Below are 11,861 nucleotides of genomic sequence, written 5' to 3' on the forward strand. Positions count from 1 at the left end.
ACTTCTCCAATATTAATTGAACAAATTGCAAAAGATTCAGCAACACAGATCTCCAAAATACTGTTTAATTATGTGATTAAAGCAGACAACTTTTAGCTGTGTGTGTGTGCAGGGCTCATATTTCCTAACAGTCCGTGACGTCACGCGTACATGTCATCATTACGCGACGTTTTCAAGAAGAAACTCCCGGGAAATCTAAAATTGCAATTTAGTAAACTAAAAAGGCCGTATTGGCATGTGTTGCAATGTTGATATTTCATCATTGATATATAAACCATCAGACTGCTTGGTGGGTAGTAGTGGGTTTCAGTAGGCCTTCAAGCTTCAATGCCTTTTCTTAGGGGCACTCAACTTTTGTTTATTTTTGGTTTTAGCATTAAAGTCTTTATGTAGGTTTGTCCCAAGATGTCCATTCAGAACTCACCATTGTGTCAGGTACCAGGCTGTTAATTGACTTTATACTAAGTCCAGGCGTCACTTTCATTGGGTTTTGTTTCTTTTTAAATGTATTTACTTACATGATCCACCATACTTACAATAACTTTTATTTCATTTTCTCTTAGACATATAAATCATCCATTTTTACAGTCCCCCAAATTCAAAGGGAAATAGGTCGTAGGTCAATTAGATTGGAAGGCCCATCTGATTGGAATAATCTTCCTGCTTCTTACAAGTCCATCATGTCCTGGCCTGTTATGTCAGCTCATGCCTAGTTATGCTATTTGGTTGTTATTTCTTCCTATATTGCATTGAGTTGTATTTTTGAGCTCCTGTTTTGGTTTTCCCTTCCCTTGTGTTTGTGTCATTCCTGCTGTGACTGTGACGCAATCACCTCCTGAGCGTTGTTCTCCACACCTGTCTTCAGTTAGTAATTAGTATTCCCACCTGTATCTTGGTTAATCACCCTCCCTATTTATACCTGTCTCACCCGTTGGCAGGCCTGGGTCCATTGTTCTTTTTCTTATGACAGTTTGTATTTACTCCCTTGATGACAAGTAACCCTGTTTTGTTGGGCTCTTCTTTCTTTTTGCTACTTTGTACTTTGCTTAAAATATTAAATACACTGCCCTTAGTCTGTCTGTATTGGCCCTGTGATGAGGTGGCAACTCGTCCAGGGTGTACGCCGCCTTCCGCCCGAATGCAGCTGAGATAGGCTCCAGCTATCCCGAAAGGGACAAGCGGTAGAAAATGGATGGATGGATCTTGTACCATTGTACTGTAATCCACTGTAGTGGTTTATGTAAATGTCATTGTTTGCTCTCACGAAGTCTGCCCTGATGCTGTGATGCAGCTAAATAAAAACACTCTAAAAAACATCCAAAATATGCAAACTATAGAGGCTAAAAGTTTGGACACCTCCTCATTCAATGCGTTTTCTTTATTTTCATGACTATTTACTTGCCATTTTCTCGATGAGCTTCAAGCACACCTGTGAAGTGAAAACCATTTCAGGTGGCTACCTCTTGAAGCTCATCGAGAGGGGATGCCAAGAGTGTGCAAAGCAGTAATCAGTGCAAACGGTGGCTATATTGAAGAAACTAGAATGTTTTTAGTTATTTCACCTTTTTTGTTAAGTACAAAACCCCAGATATGTTCATTCATAGTTTGGATGCCTTCAGTGACAAGCTACAATACATAAATATATATAAATAGTCATGAAAATAAAGAAAATGCATGGAATGAGAAGGTGTGTCCAAGCTTTTGGCCTGTACTGTACTTCATTTACATCTCCTAGCCCAGAGGTTCTCAAATGGGGGTACGCGTACCCCTGGGGGTACTTTGGAGGTATGCCAAGGGGTACATGATATTTTTTTAAAATATTCTACAAATGGTAACAATTCAAAAATCCTTCATAAAAATATATATTCATAAACTGTGAAAAGAAATGCTACAATGCAATATTCAGTGTTGACAGCTAGATTTTTTGTGGACATGTTCCATAAATATTGATGTTAAAGATTTATTTTTTTGTGAAGAAATGTTTAGAATTAGGGCTTCACGGTGGCAGAGGGGTTAGTGCGTCTGCCTCACAATACGGAGGTCCTGCAGTCCTGGGTTCAAATCCAGGCTCGGGATCTTTCTGTGTGGAGTTTGCATGTTCTCCCCGTGAATGCGTGGGTTCCCTCCGGGTACTCCGGCTTCCTCCCACTTCCAAAGACATGCACCTGGTGATAGGTTGATTGGCAACACTAAATTGGCCCTAGTGTGTGAATGTGAGTGTGAATGTTGTCTGTCTATCCGTGTTGGCCCTGCGATGAGGTGGCGACTTGTCCAGGGTGTACCCTGCCTTCCGCCCGATTGTAGCTGAGATAGGCGCCAGCGCCCCCCGCGACCCCAAAAGGGAATAAGCGGTAGAAAATGGATGGATGGATGGATGTTTAGAATTAAGTTCCTGAATCCAGATGGATCTCTGTTGCGACGTCGCATGGCTGCAGTTGTATGTCCCCGAGTATGCAAGAATCCAGGAGAGTAGAGTGAAGGTAAGAATATTTAATACTCATAAGAAAATAACAAAAGCAAACATAAAGCAGTCGTGCAGATAAACGTTCTCAACATAATATTATCATCGAGCACTGAGGAGTGCTCGAGTGAAACATAAATAGACACTAGTGTGATTGACAGCAGGTGTGAAACCGCTGCCAATCAACGAAAAGAGAAAAACAGTGCTCCGTGAATAAAACAGGAAATACAACAAAATAAGAGCACTGAACAGGAAGTAAATACAAAAACACGAAAAACTAACAGAAATGAAGTGAAACATTGTCACAGGACCTCCCCCTCAAGGAACAGATACCAGATGTTCCCTGGAAAAGAAAAAAAAATGGAAAAAATACCAAAATGTAAGAGAGGGTGGAGGGAGGATTTGGTGGAGGGTCGCCAAACCTCCGTGTCCCCGCAGCCAGCGAGGGAAAATCAGGTGGCGGCGGCGCGTAGAGCGCCGCTGGAACTGGCGAGGTGGGCGCCCAGGGAACTGCCAAATCACTGGCCGAAAAAGAGGAGAGTGCGCAGGGCACGGCCACATCCACGGCCGACGTAGAGGCGGGCGCGCTGAAGAAGGCCGGGAAGCAGAAGACGTAACCGGCGGCGTGGAGACCGCAGGCGTCACCGGCGGCGTAAAAACTGCTGGCTTCATCGGCGGCGTGAAAGCGGCAGATGAAGACGAGCGAGGAGAAGCAAATGCCGGCCGAGGAGCAGCATATGCCGGCGTTGGAGCAGGCGGTGACGATGACAACAATGATGATGGCGTGGATGATGACAGCGGCGTGTGCTCGGCTGCACCGCCGCGATTAGTGGCAGGCGTCATCAACGGCGTGGAAGCGGCAGATGTCATCGGCGGCATGGAAGCGGCGGATGTCATAGGCGGCGTGAAAGCGGCGGATGTCATCGGCGGCGTGAAAGCGGCGGATGTCATCGGCGGCGTGAAAGTGGCGGATGTCATCGGCGGCGTGAAAGCGGCGGATGTCATCGGCGGCGTGAAAACGGCAGATGAAGACGAAGGGGGAGGAGCCCCAAATGCCGGCCGGGGAGCAGCAGATGCCAGCGGCGACGAAGCCCGGCGTGGTGCTGCCACTGGCGGCGTTGGATCTGTGCGCAATGCCGGCGCCGGAACCCGGCGTGGGACCGGCATTGGAGCTCGGCGTGGGGCCGGCGTGGGAACTTGGCGAAAGCCCGCCAGGGACGTAGATGTCTCCGTGGAAGGAGACGCTGGCGAGGATGACAGCGGTGTGTGCCTGGCTACACCACCGTGTATTGTAGGCCCCCCTCCACTAGGTGGCTGCCAGACGCCGTCCACACTAGCGGGAAGACGTGCCTCGTCGTCGGAGTCCCCCGGTGCGAAAACCGGGGACGGGCGGGAGGGGGCCAGGAGAAGGGACGAAGACACGTCCCGCGCCGAGTCCCAGCAGGAGGACAAAAGAGACCTCACAGTGGTCTCCACTGGAGCCCTCGGCGAACCAGAAAAGAGAGCGGAAGCCGGCAGGAAAAGTAGCCTGGGAGCAACCGCTGGAAACTGCGTAGGAGCAGGGAGAAGCAGCACAGTAGACGACGGGAAGGATGGCGGCGGCGGGCATGCCGGTCGGAGTGCCGTAGTCGGCGACAGCCGCGGGAGCTGCGAGACGTGAAGGAGGAGGCGGGCGCGCCCGTCGGTAAGCCGTAGCCGGCAGCGTTGCCGAGAGGAAGGATGGCGGCGGAGGACGCGCCGGTCGGAGAGCCGTAGCCGGTAGCGTTGCCGCGGGAAGAGGGTCCGCGTCTGTTGGCTGGGGCCGCACAAACCTGGCCTTCAAGTCCTCCAGGAATTGTGCGGTCCGGAACGTCGGCTGAGGATTGCCGACAGGGATTCCCGCGAGGACACTTTTTGGCTCGATGATACTGTTGCGATGTCGCATGGCTGCAGTTGTGTGTCCCCAAGTATGCAAGAATCCAGGAGAGTAGAGTGAAGGTAAGAATATTTAATACTCATAAGAAAATAACAAAAGCAAACATAAAGCAGTCGTGCAGATAAACGTTCTCAACATAATATTATCATCGAGCACTGAGGAGTGCTCGAGTGAAACATAAATAGACACTAGTGTGATGGACAGCAGGTGTGAAACCGCTGCCAATCAACGAAAAGAGAAAAACAGTGCTCCGTGAATAAAACAGGAAATACAACAAAATAAGAGCACTGAACAGGAAGTAAATACAAAAAACACGAAAAACTAACAGAAATGAAGTGACACATTGTCACAGATCTCTATTACAATCCCCAAAGAGGGCACTTTAAGTTGATGATTACTTCTATGTGTAGAAATCTTTATTTATAATTGAATCACTTGTTTATTTTTCAACAAGTTTTTAGTTATTTTTATAATTTTTTTTCCAAATAGTTCAAAAGGGAATAAGCGGTAGAAAATGGATGGATGGATAGTTCAAGAAAGACCACTACAAATGAGCAATATTTTGCACTGTTATACAATTTAATAAATCAGAAACTGATGACATAGTGCTGTATTTTACTTCCGTATCTCTTTTTTTCAACCAAAAATGCTTTGTTCTGATTAGGGGGTACTTGAATTAAAAAAATGTTCACAGGGGGTACATCACTGAAAAAAGGTTGAGAAACACTTTCCTAGCCTTAATATTAACCAAGTATTAGCGATATTGTTATTATGAGCGCTAACGCATACAACTAGCTTTTGCACCTAGTTTTGACATATTGAGCTGCAGCTGCTGCATTGTCTTTGAGTTGGTGAATTTTAATTCTAGATTATAAATAATGCTTCTAACCTGAATAGTAGGGTGTAGCCATAAACCAAGAAGTTTGTAAACTTTTACATCCACCTTAGATCTGAATATGTCGGGAAAGACACTCGTTTGTGGCAACTTTTTTTTTAAACCTGCATGTAGATTATGATTAATTCTTCATCTAAAATAGAAGATATAAAAATCCCATTGGTCAGCGTCCAAGTGATATATGCATTACCTTTTGTAGTTTGTAATTCTTATTTAGCACTGCACAACAAAGCTCAATTTGTCTAGCGCACAGCTTCTAAAACTTGTATCTCATCTACCGTATATTGAGGCTCAAATATATAAGGTTCAGGATCATCATTTGTCTCAAAGAAACCATTGTTGGCTTTCGTGGCTTCTGTCATGATTAGTAATTGATGAAGGGAGAGGCGAATGTTGTAATGCGTCTGTAAAATAAATGCACCGCCGTATGCTTAAAATGCGGAAAATACATTAACATTACATGTTGTTATGAACGTGCCTACTACATTACAGGTACTTACATTGTGTATGTAAAATAATGATGGAGGCATTGGGATGTTTTTTTAAGCAGAATAGAGCGACTTCCATTGGCTCCATTGTTAGCTGACTTTTGCCAACATTTACGATTTTAGAATGCATATAATAAATACATGATAAATGGGCTGTACTTATAAAGTGCTTTTCTACCTTCAAGGTACTCAACGCGCTTTGACACTACTTCCACATTTACCCAATCACACACACATTCACACACTGATGGAGGGAGCTGCCATGCAAAGCGCTTACCAGCACCCATCAGGAGCAAGGGTGAAGTGTCTTGCTCAGGACACAACGGACGTGACGAGGTTGGTACTAGGTGGGGCTTGAACCAGGGACCCTCGGGTTGCGCACGGCCACTCTTCCACTGCGCCACGTGTTCTTGTCTTAACACCATTATCAGTGGCTTAGCGGTTAGAGTGTCCGCCCTGAGATCGGTAGGTCGTGAGTTCAAACCCCGACCGAGTCATACCAAAGACTATAAAAATGAGACCCATTGCCTCCCTGCTTGGCACTTAGCATCAAGGGTTGAAATTGGGGATTAAATCCCCAAAAATGATACCCGGGCACGGCCCCTGCTGCTGCTCACTGCTCCCCTCACCTCCCAGGGTGATGGGTCAAATGCAGTAAATAATTTTGCCACACTTTGTGTGTGTGTGACAATTATTGGTCCTTTAACTTTTTTTTATCTTACTTTAAGGATTGTGAACAAGAAACACAATTCCACAAAAGTGCAGTTCCCATTTGAAAGTACCTCCGCAAATGTCTATTATGTAGTCAGAATAAACTATATCATACATAAATGGAATACGTGTGTAATTCTTGTTAACTTTATCTACTCCATCTTTGAGATTGGGGCTCATAGTACGAACACAGATACATATCTATATGCCTCGATTTTCTGTTACACATAGATAAACGTACGAAGGGCAAAACACTGCAGATATTTTATCAGGCTCCCAGGGTCAGAGGGTGAGATGTAATTTATCTTTGTCATTCTTCTTGTAGTTTTTTCCTCATGTAGCCCTGCAGTATAGAATCAGTAAAAAAAAAAAAAAAAGCATGCACCTGAAGCAACATATTCCTTTTAAAGTGATTCCAGCCTCCTCTAAAGAGCCATTTGTAGAGATCAATCTGAAGGTGACAAGGTGACGGAGAGACTGCCTCCAATCAGGATAATCGGCCTCAGGATAGCATAATCAATGTGTGCATGTGTGTCTGTGTGCGTGAGTAACATGTATGAATCGCTGATGATGAATATGATCATTAAATTTGAAAGAAATATTATAAAGGCTGCTTATTCCTAGTTATGTGTATGTGCAACAAGAGGAGGCGCAAGTCAGAGAAAAGAGGGGTGCGGGGGGCAAGGGAGCATGAATGATGACTTTTAATCTCCCGTCACAAACGTTTGCACTATTTAGAAAATGCCCTGCAATGTACATTTCACTAACAGAGGTCTTATTTTGTCATTCACAGCATGTCAAAAAAAAAGCACTTGGGCTCTGAAAAGTGAAATCCAGCACAGACAAACAGCATGGCATATGTTAGCGACTCAGCACTGATTGATTTCACACCGCTAACTGTAAAAGCAACCAACTTCCTGCATATCTCTTTGTCCTGATTGAAAGCCAGCCAGCTATTCCCCCGCCAGCGATTACACGACAGAGGCATCTGTCTGTTTGTGGGGTGATTAGCTTTCTGGCTAATTTCTATCATTTCACGATGCATCTGCAAGGAGACCTCAAAAGCACAGAATTATTGGGGAAAAAAAAAAAAAAATTACACATCCGTGTATATATATTCAATCTCTGTGTTCATATTGCAGTCACACTGTAAGATATTTCATTTATATTAGATTTTTTTACATATGACCCAGCCCTGATTCAAATAATATTGTCACATTTTAAACCAATAAAATCACAGTATTAAATCAAATCAGTGTACAAACGGAAGAGATGATGCTAATTTTTATGTCAAAACAGACCTTTAACGTGGCATAGAGTGTTCTCCATGCAAAGTAGGACTATGTGTGTCGTGATCTCTCATGACGATTATTAGTTTCTGTAATTTTATTGTATTTCTTGTTTGGCGCTTTTATTTTTATTTCCATCGCCTGCTTGCCTCCCTCTGCCACTTTTTCTCCTGTATGGGTGATGGCTTCCTCGCCTGTTCCTGATTGGCATTTAGGATGCTTAATATGTCCAGGGTGTACGACCCAGAAAGGGACAAGCGGTAGAAAATGGATGAATGAAATATGCCAGCCCTTGTGGACCGTTTACTTTCACCACATTCTGGGGTCCAGTCCAGAGGTGGGTGGAGTACACTGTAAAAAAAAATTATTTGAAAAAACGGTCATATACTGGCAGCTACGTCTGCCAAAAGAAAACCATCAAATTAAAGTAAAACGTTGTAAACCAAATAATGATCAAAAACATTTTATTTACAGAAATTTTCATGAGACGTTTTGCGGAAAAATATCGTAATTTTACAGATTTTTACTAAATTATTAAGATCAACCACCTTTAATAAAGTGACGATGCAAACAGTTCTGCAGAAAAATACCTTTATTCTACAGAGTTTTTCCAAATTATAATGATCAACCACCTTTTAATGAAGTGCCAATGCTGGCAGTTCCTCCAAAAAATACCATTACTTTACGGACTTTTTCTGAATTGTTAAAATCAGGGGTCTCAAACTCAATTTAACTGGGGGCCACTGGATGCAGAAACTTGTTGCTAAGTAATCCTTCTTTGAATGGCTATCCCACCCTAACAACCTACTTGCCAATCTTCCTGATTTTACCGAGAGACATTCGGTGACCCACCCGAAGGATTGTCATGATGTTCGACACCACTGCCTTTATCAACCTCTACAACCTTTCGTTGCGTTCGCTCATTCACCATATACACAGCTTGCCGACTTAGGTGCATGTTGTACAAGGCTTCGGTAGACTTACAATAGTGACTGCAAGACATACTTGATCAACAGCCATACTGGTCACACTGAGGGTGGCTGTACAAACAACTTTAACACTGTTACAAATATGCGCCGCACTGTGAACCCAAACCAAACAAGAATGATAAACACATTTCGGGAGAACATCTTCACCGTAACACAACATAAACACAAAAGAACATATACCCAGAATCCCATGCAGTCCTAACTCTTTCCAGTTTCTCTTTTCAACATGTTCGAAAAGGAGTAGGAAGAAGCAGAGTTTATTTATTCCTACACCTTTTTTTTCACATAACAGTTGCTAAAACCGTTGTGTCCTTGGGCAAGACACTTTACCCACCTGCTCCCAGTGCCACCCACACTGCTTTAAATGTAACTTAGATATTGGGTTTCACTATGTAAAGCGCTTTGAGTCACTAGAGAAAAGCGCTATATAAATATAATTCACTTCACTTCACTAAAACGTTTGTTCACTTCCTTTACTCAATTCATTCACATTATACTCCATTAGTAATGACAACAAAAATATATGAATAAATAAATACACTGGTGAAGTAAGTTACATTTCATATAGTGGGATGAGTAAGATTATTTTTAAAATGAATGGATTGATGAATGGATGAAATAAATTCAGAATGTTTATCATGGTTGTTCTTCTTTGTACTTTGTAAACACTTTAAGTTTGAAGAGTTTCTTGAAGTGGATCGTATTAGTACATTGTTTGATGGCTTTGCATAATCCATTCCATAATTTAATTCCACATACAGCTATACTGACGGTCTTAAGTGTTGTACGGGCATACAAATGTTTTAAACTAAAATTTTCTCTAAGATTATAATTCTCCTCTTTTTTTGAGAATAATTTCTTTTATATTTTTGGGTAGCAGGTAATAGTTTGCTTTGTGTATAATTTTAGCTGTTTGCAAATTCACTATGTCATGGAATTTCAGTATTTTGGATTCAATAAATAAGGGGTTCGTAGGTTCTTTATATCCAACATTATGTATTATTGTGACTGATCTTTTTTGTAACACTGTTAGTGAATGAAGTGTACTTTTGTAGTTATTTCCCCATATTTTACACAATGACTCAGATATGGTAACACTCGCGAGCAGTAGAGAATATTAGGTGAATTCTGGTCTAGAACATGTTTTGCTTTATTCATTAATGACGTGTTTCAATCTAATGGACGAGTCTGGGTTTGGATGTTGCCTGGAGAACGGTACATTTGGACTGCATTGTGCTGAGTGTAAAATTTAGTGGAGAGGAAATTTATGGTGTGGGGTTGTTTTTCAGGAGTTGGGCTTGGCTCCTTAGTTCCAGTGAAAGGAACTTTGAATGCTCCAGAATATCAAGACATTTTGGACAATCCCATGCTCCTAACCTCGTGGGAACAGTTTGCCCCTTCCTCTTCCATCATGACTGCTTACCAGTGCACAAAGCAACGTCCATAATGATGTGGATGACAGAGTCTGGTGTGGATCATCTTGACTGTCCTGACCTGAAGCCGATAGAACACCTTTGGGATGAATTAAAATGGAGACTGAGAGCCAGGCCTTCTCGACCAACATCACTGTGTGACCTCACTAATGCGCTTTTGGAAGAATGGTCCAAAATTCCTATAAAGACACACCGCAACCTTGTGGACAGCCTTCCCAGAATAGGTGAAGCTGTAATAGCTGCAAAAGGTGGACGGACATCACATTGAATGGGATGGCACTTTAAGTTCATATGTGAGTCAAGGCAGGTGGCCACATACATTTGGCAATATAGTGTAGCTGCTCTTAAGCGTCTCAGCCAACCAAGCAAAACTGTGTTTACTGCATCTAACATCAAGTAGCCTTTCTGCCTAAATTAATACAGAGCCTTTGAGGCACACTTATTTCTCTGGAGCCAGACAAAAACACTGACTGTTTAAGCGCCCAAATGGAGGAAGAATGTCTGCATCCTCAGTAGCATGCACAGCGTGGGGGAGACTGAGGATACCCGAAAAAAAAAGGCTAAAAAAGTCACCGACTACAACTGTTTGAAATGCGGTTGTGGAAGTCGCTTCCTAGCAGTTCCACTGAAGACACGGCACAAGAGCCAAGTGTGCAGTTTTTAACAAAGGTTTTAATGTACATGGGTTTTTTTTCAAAGTCTTTCTCCCCCAGAACGTGACTTTTCAGTCACGTCCGTATCCTCTTTTCTCTCCTGCTCCCTGTCGCTTACTGTTAAAGACAACAGATGATTAGATTAACACGTACCACCTGTGAAATCTAATCACCTGCCCTCTGTCTCTCGCCGTCAGCAGTACCACGCCCCCGTCTGATGGGGCTCTGTCCTCAGCACCATGGACAGAGGCGGTGACTTTTACTCCTGCAGGCAGCGCTGACTACACCTCTCTCAACAGCGGTGTCATGGATGAGAGGGTGTGAAAGTAGACTGTGGGTTCAGGAACACAGCATTGACCAGTTGCTGTGTATTACAACATGATTGACATTGCATTTGAGTGACATTTATTAGGCATCCACTGCGGTCAAGAAGAGAAGGTGTGATGCTTTGCTGGCATCGTGGTGATGTTTTGTTCTCTCATGGGTGCAGCGGAGATGGAACGCAGCGTGAAGGTAGGAATGATAATTTATTTGTACACTAAAGAACACTATAAAACAAACTAAGAACAAAGGTGACAAACTAAGAACAACTACTTGCACAAAGGCACTTAGACAAAACAAACAGAAAGCACTAGCATGTAATCTAGGGACATAAACAGGGCAGGACTAGCGTGGAAGCTAACAAGTCTCAAAAGTAGATTACCACAATGCGGGAAGAGCGACATCATCTGTTGCGTGGAAGAAAATAAGAGTTCGAGAGCGAATGGCAAACAAGGGCAGTCTTAAATAACAGGAAAATCACAAATCAGGTGCATGTGACAAACAGAAGGCAGGTCACACTAAATGGGTAACTATGACAATGGAACAAAACAGGAAGTGCCACCAGGAACTAAGGACGTCAAATAACAGGATGTGAATATACAAACAGAACAAAAACAGAACATGACATGATCCAAGTCGTGGATCATGACAGACGGGTGGACTTCTTGATGGAGCTTGCAAACGAGCTTGAACAGTCTCATATGGC

The sequence above is a fragment of the Nerophis ophidion genome, linkage group LG08 (assembly GCF_033978795.1).
Source record: "Nerophis ophidion isolate RoL-2023_Sa linkage group LG08, RoL_Noph_v1.0, whole genome shotgun sequence".
NCBI classification, from domain to species: domain Eukaryota; kingdom Metazoa; phylum Chordata; class Actinopteri; order Syngnathiformes; family Syngnathidae; genus Nerophis; species Nerophis ophidion.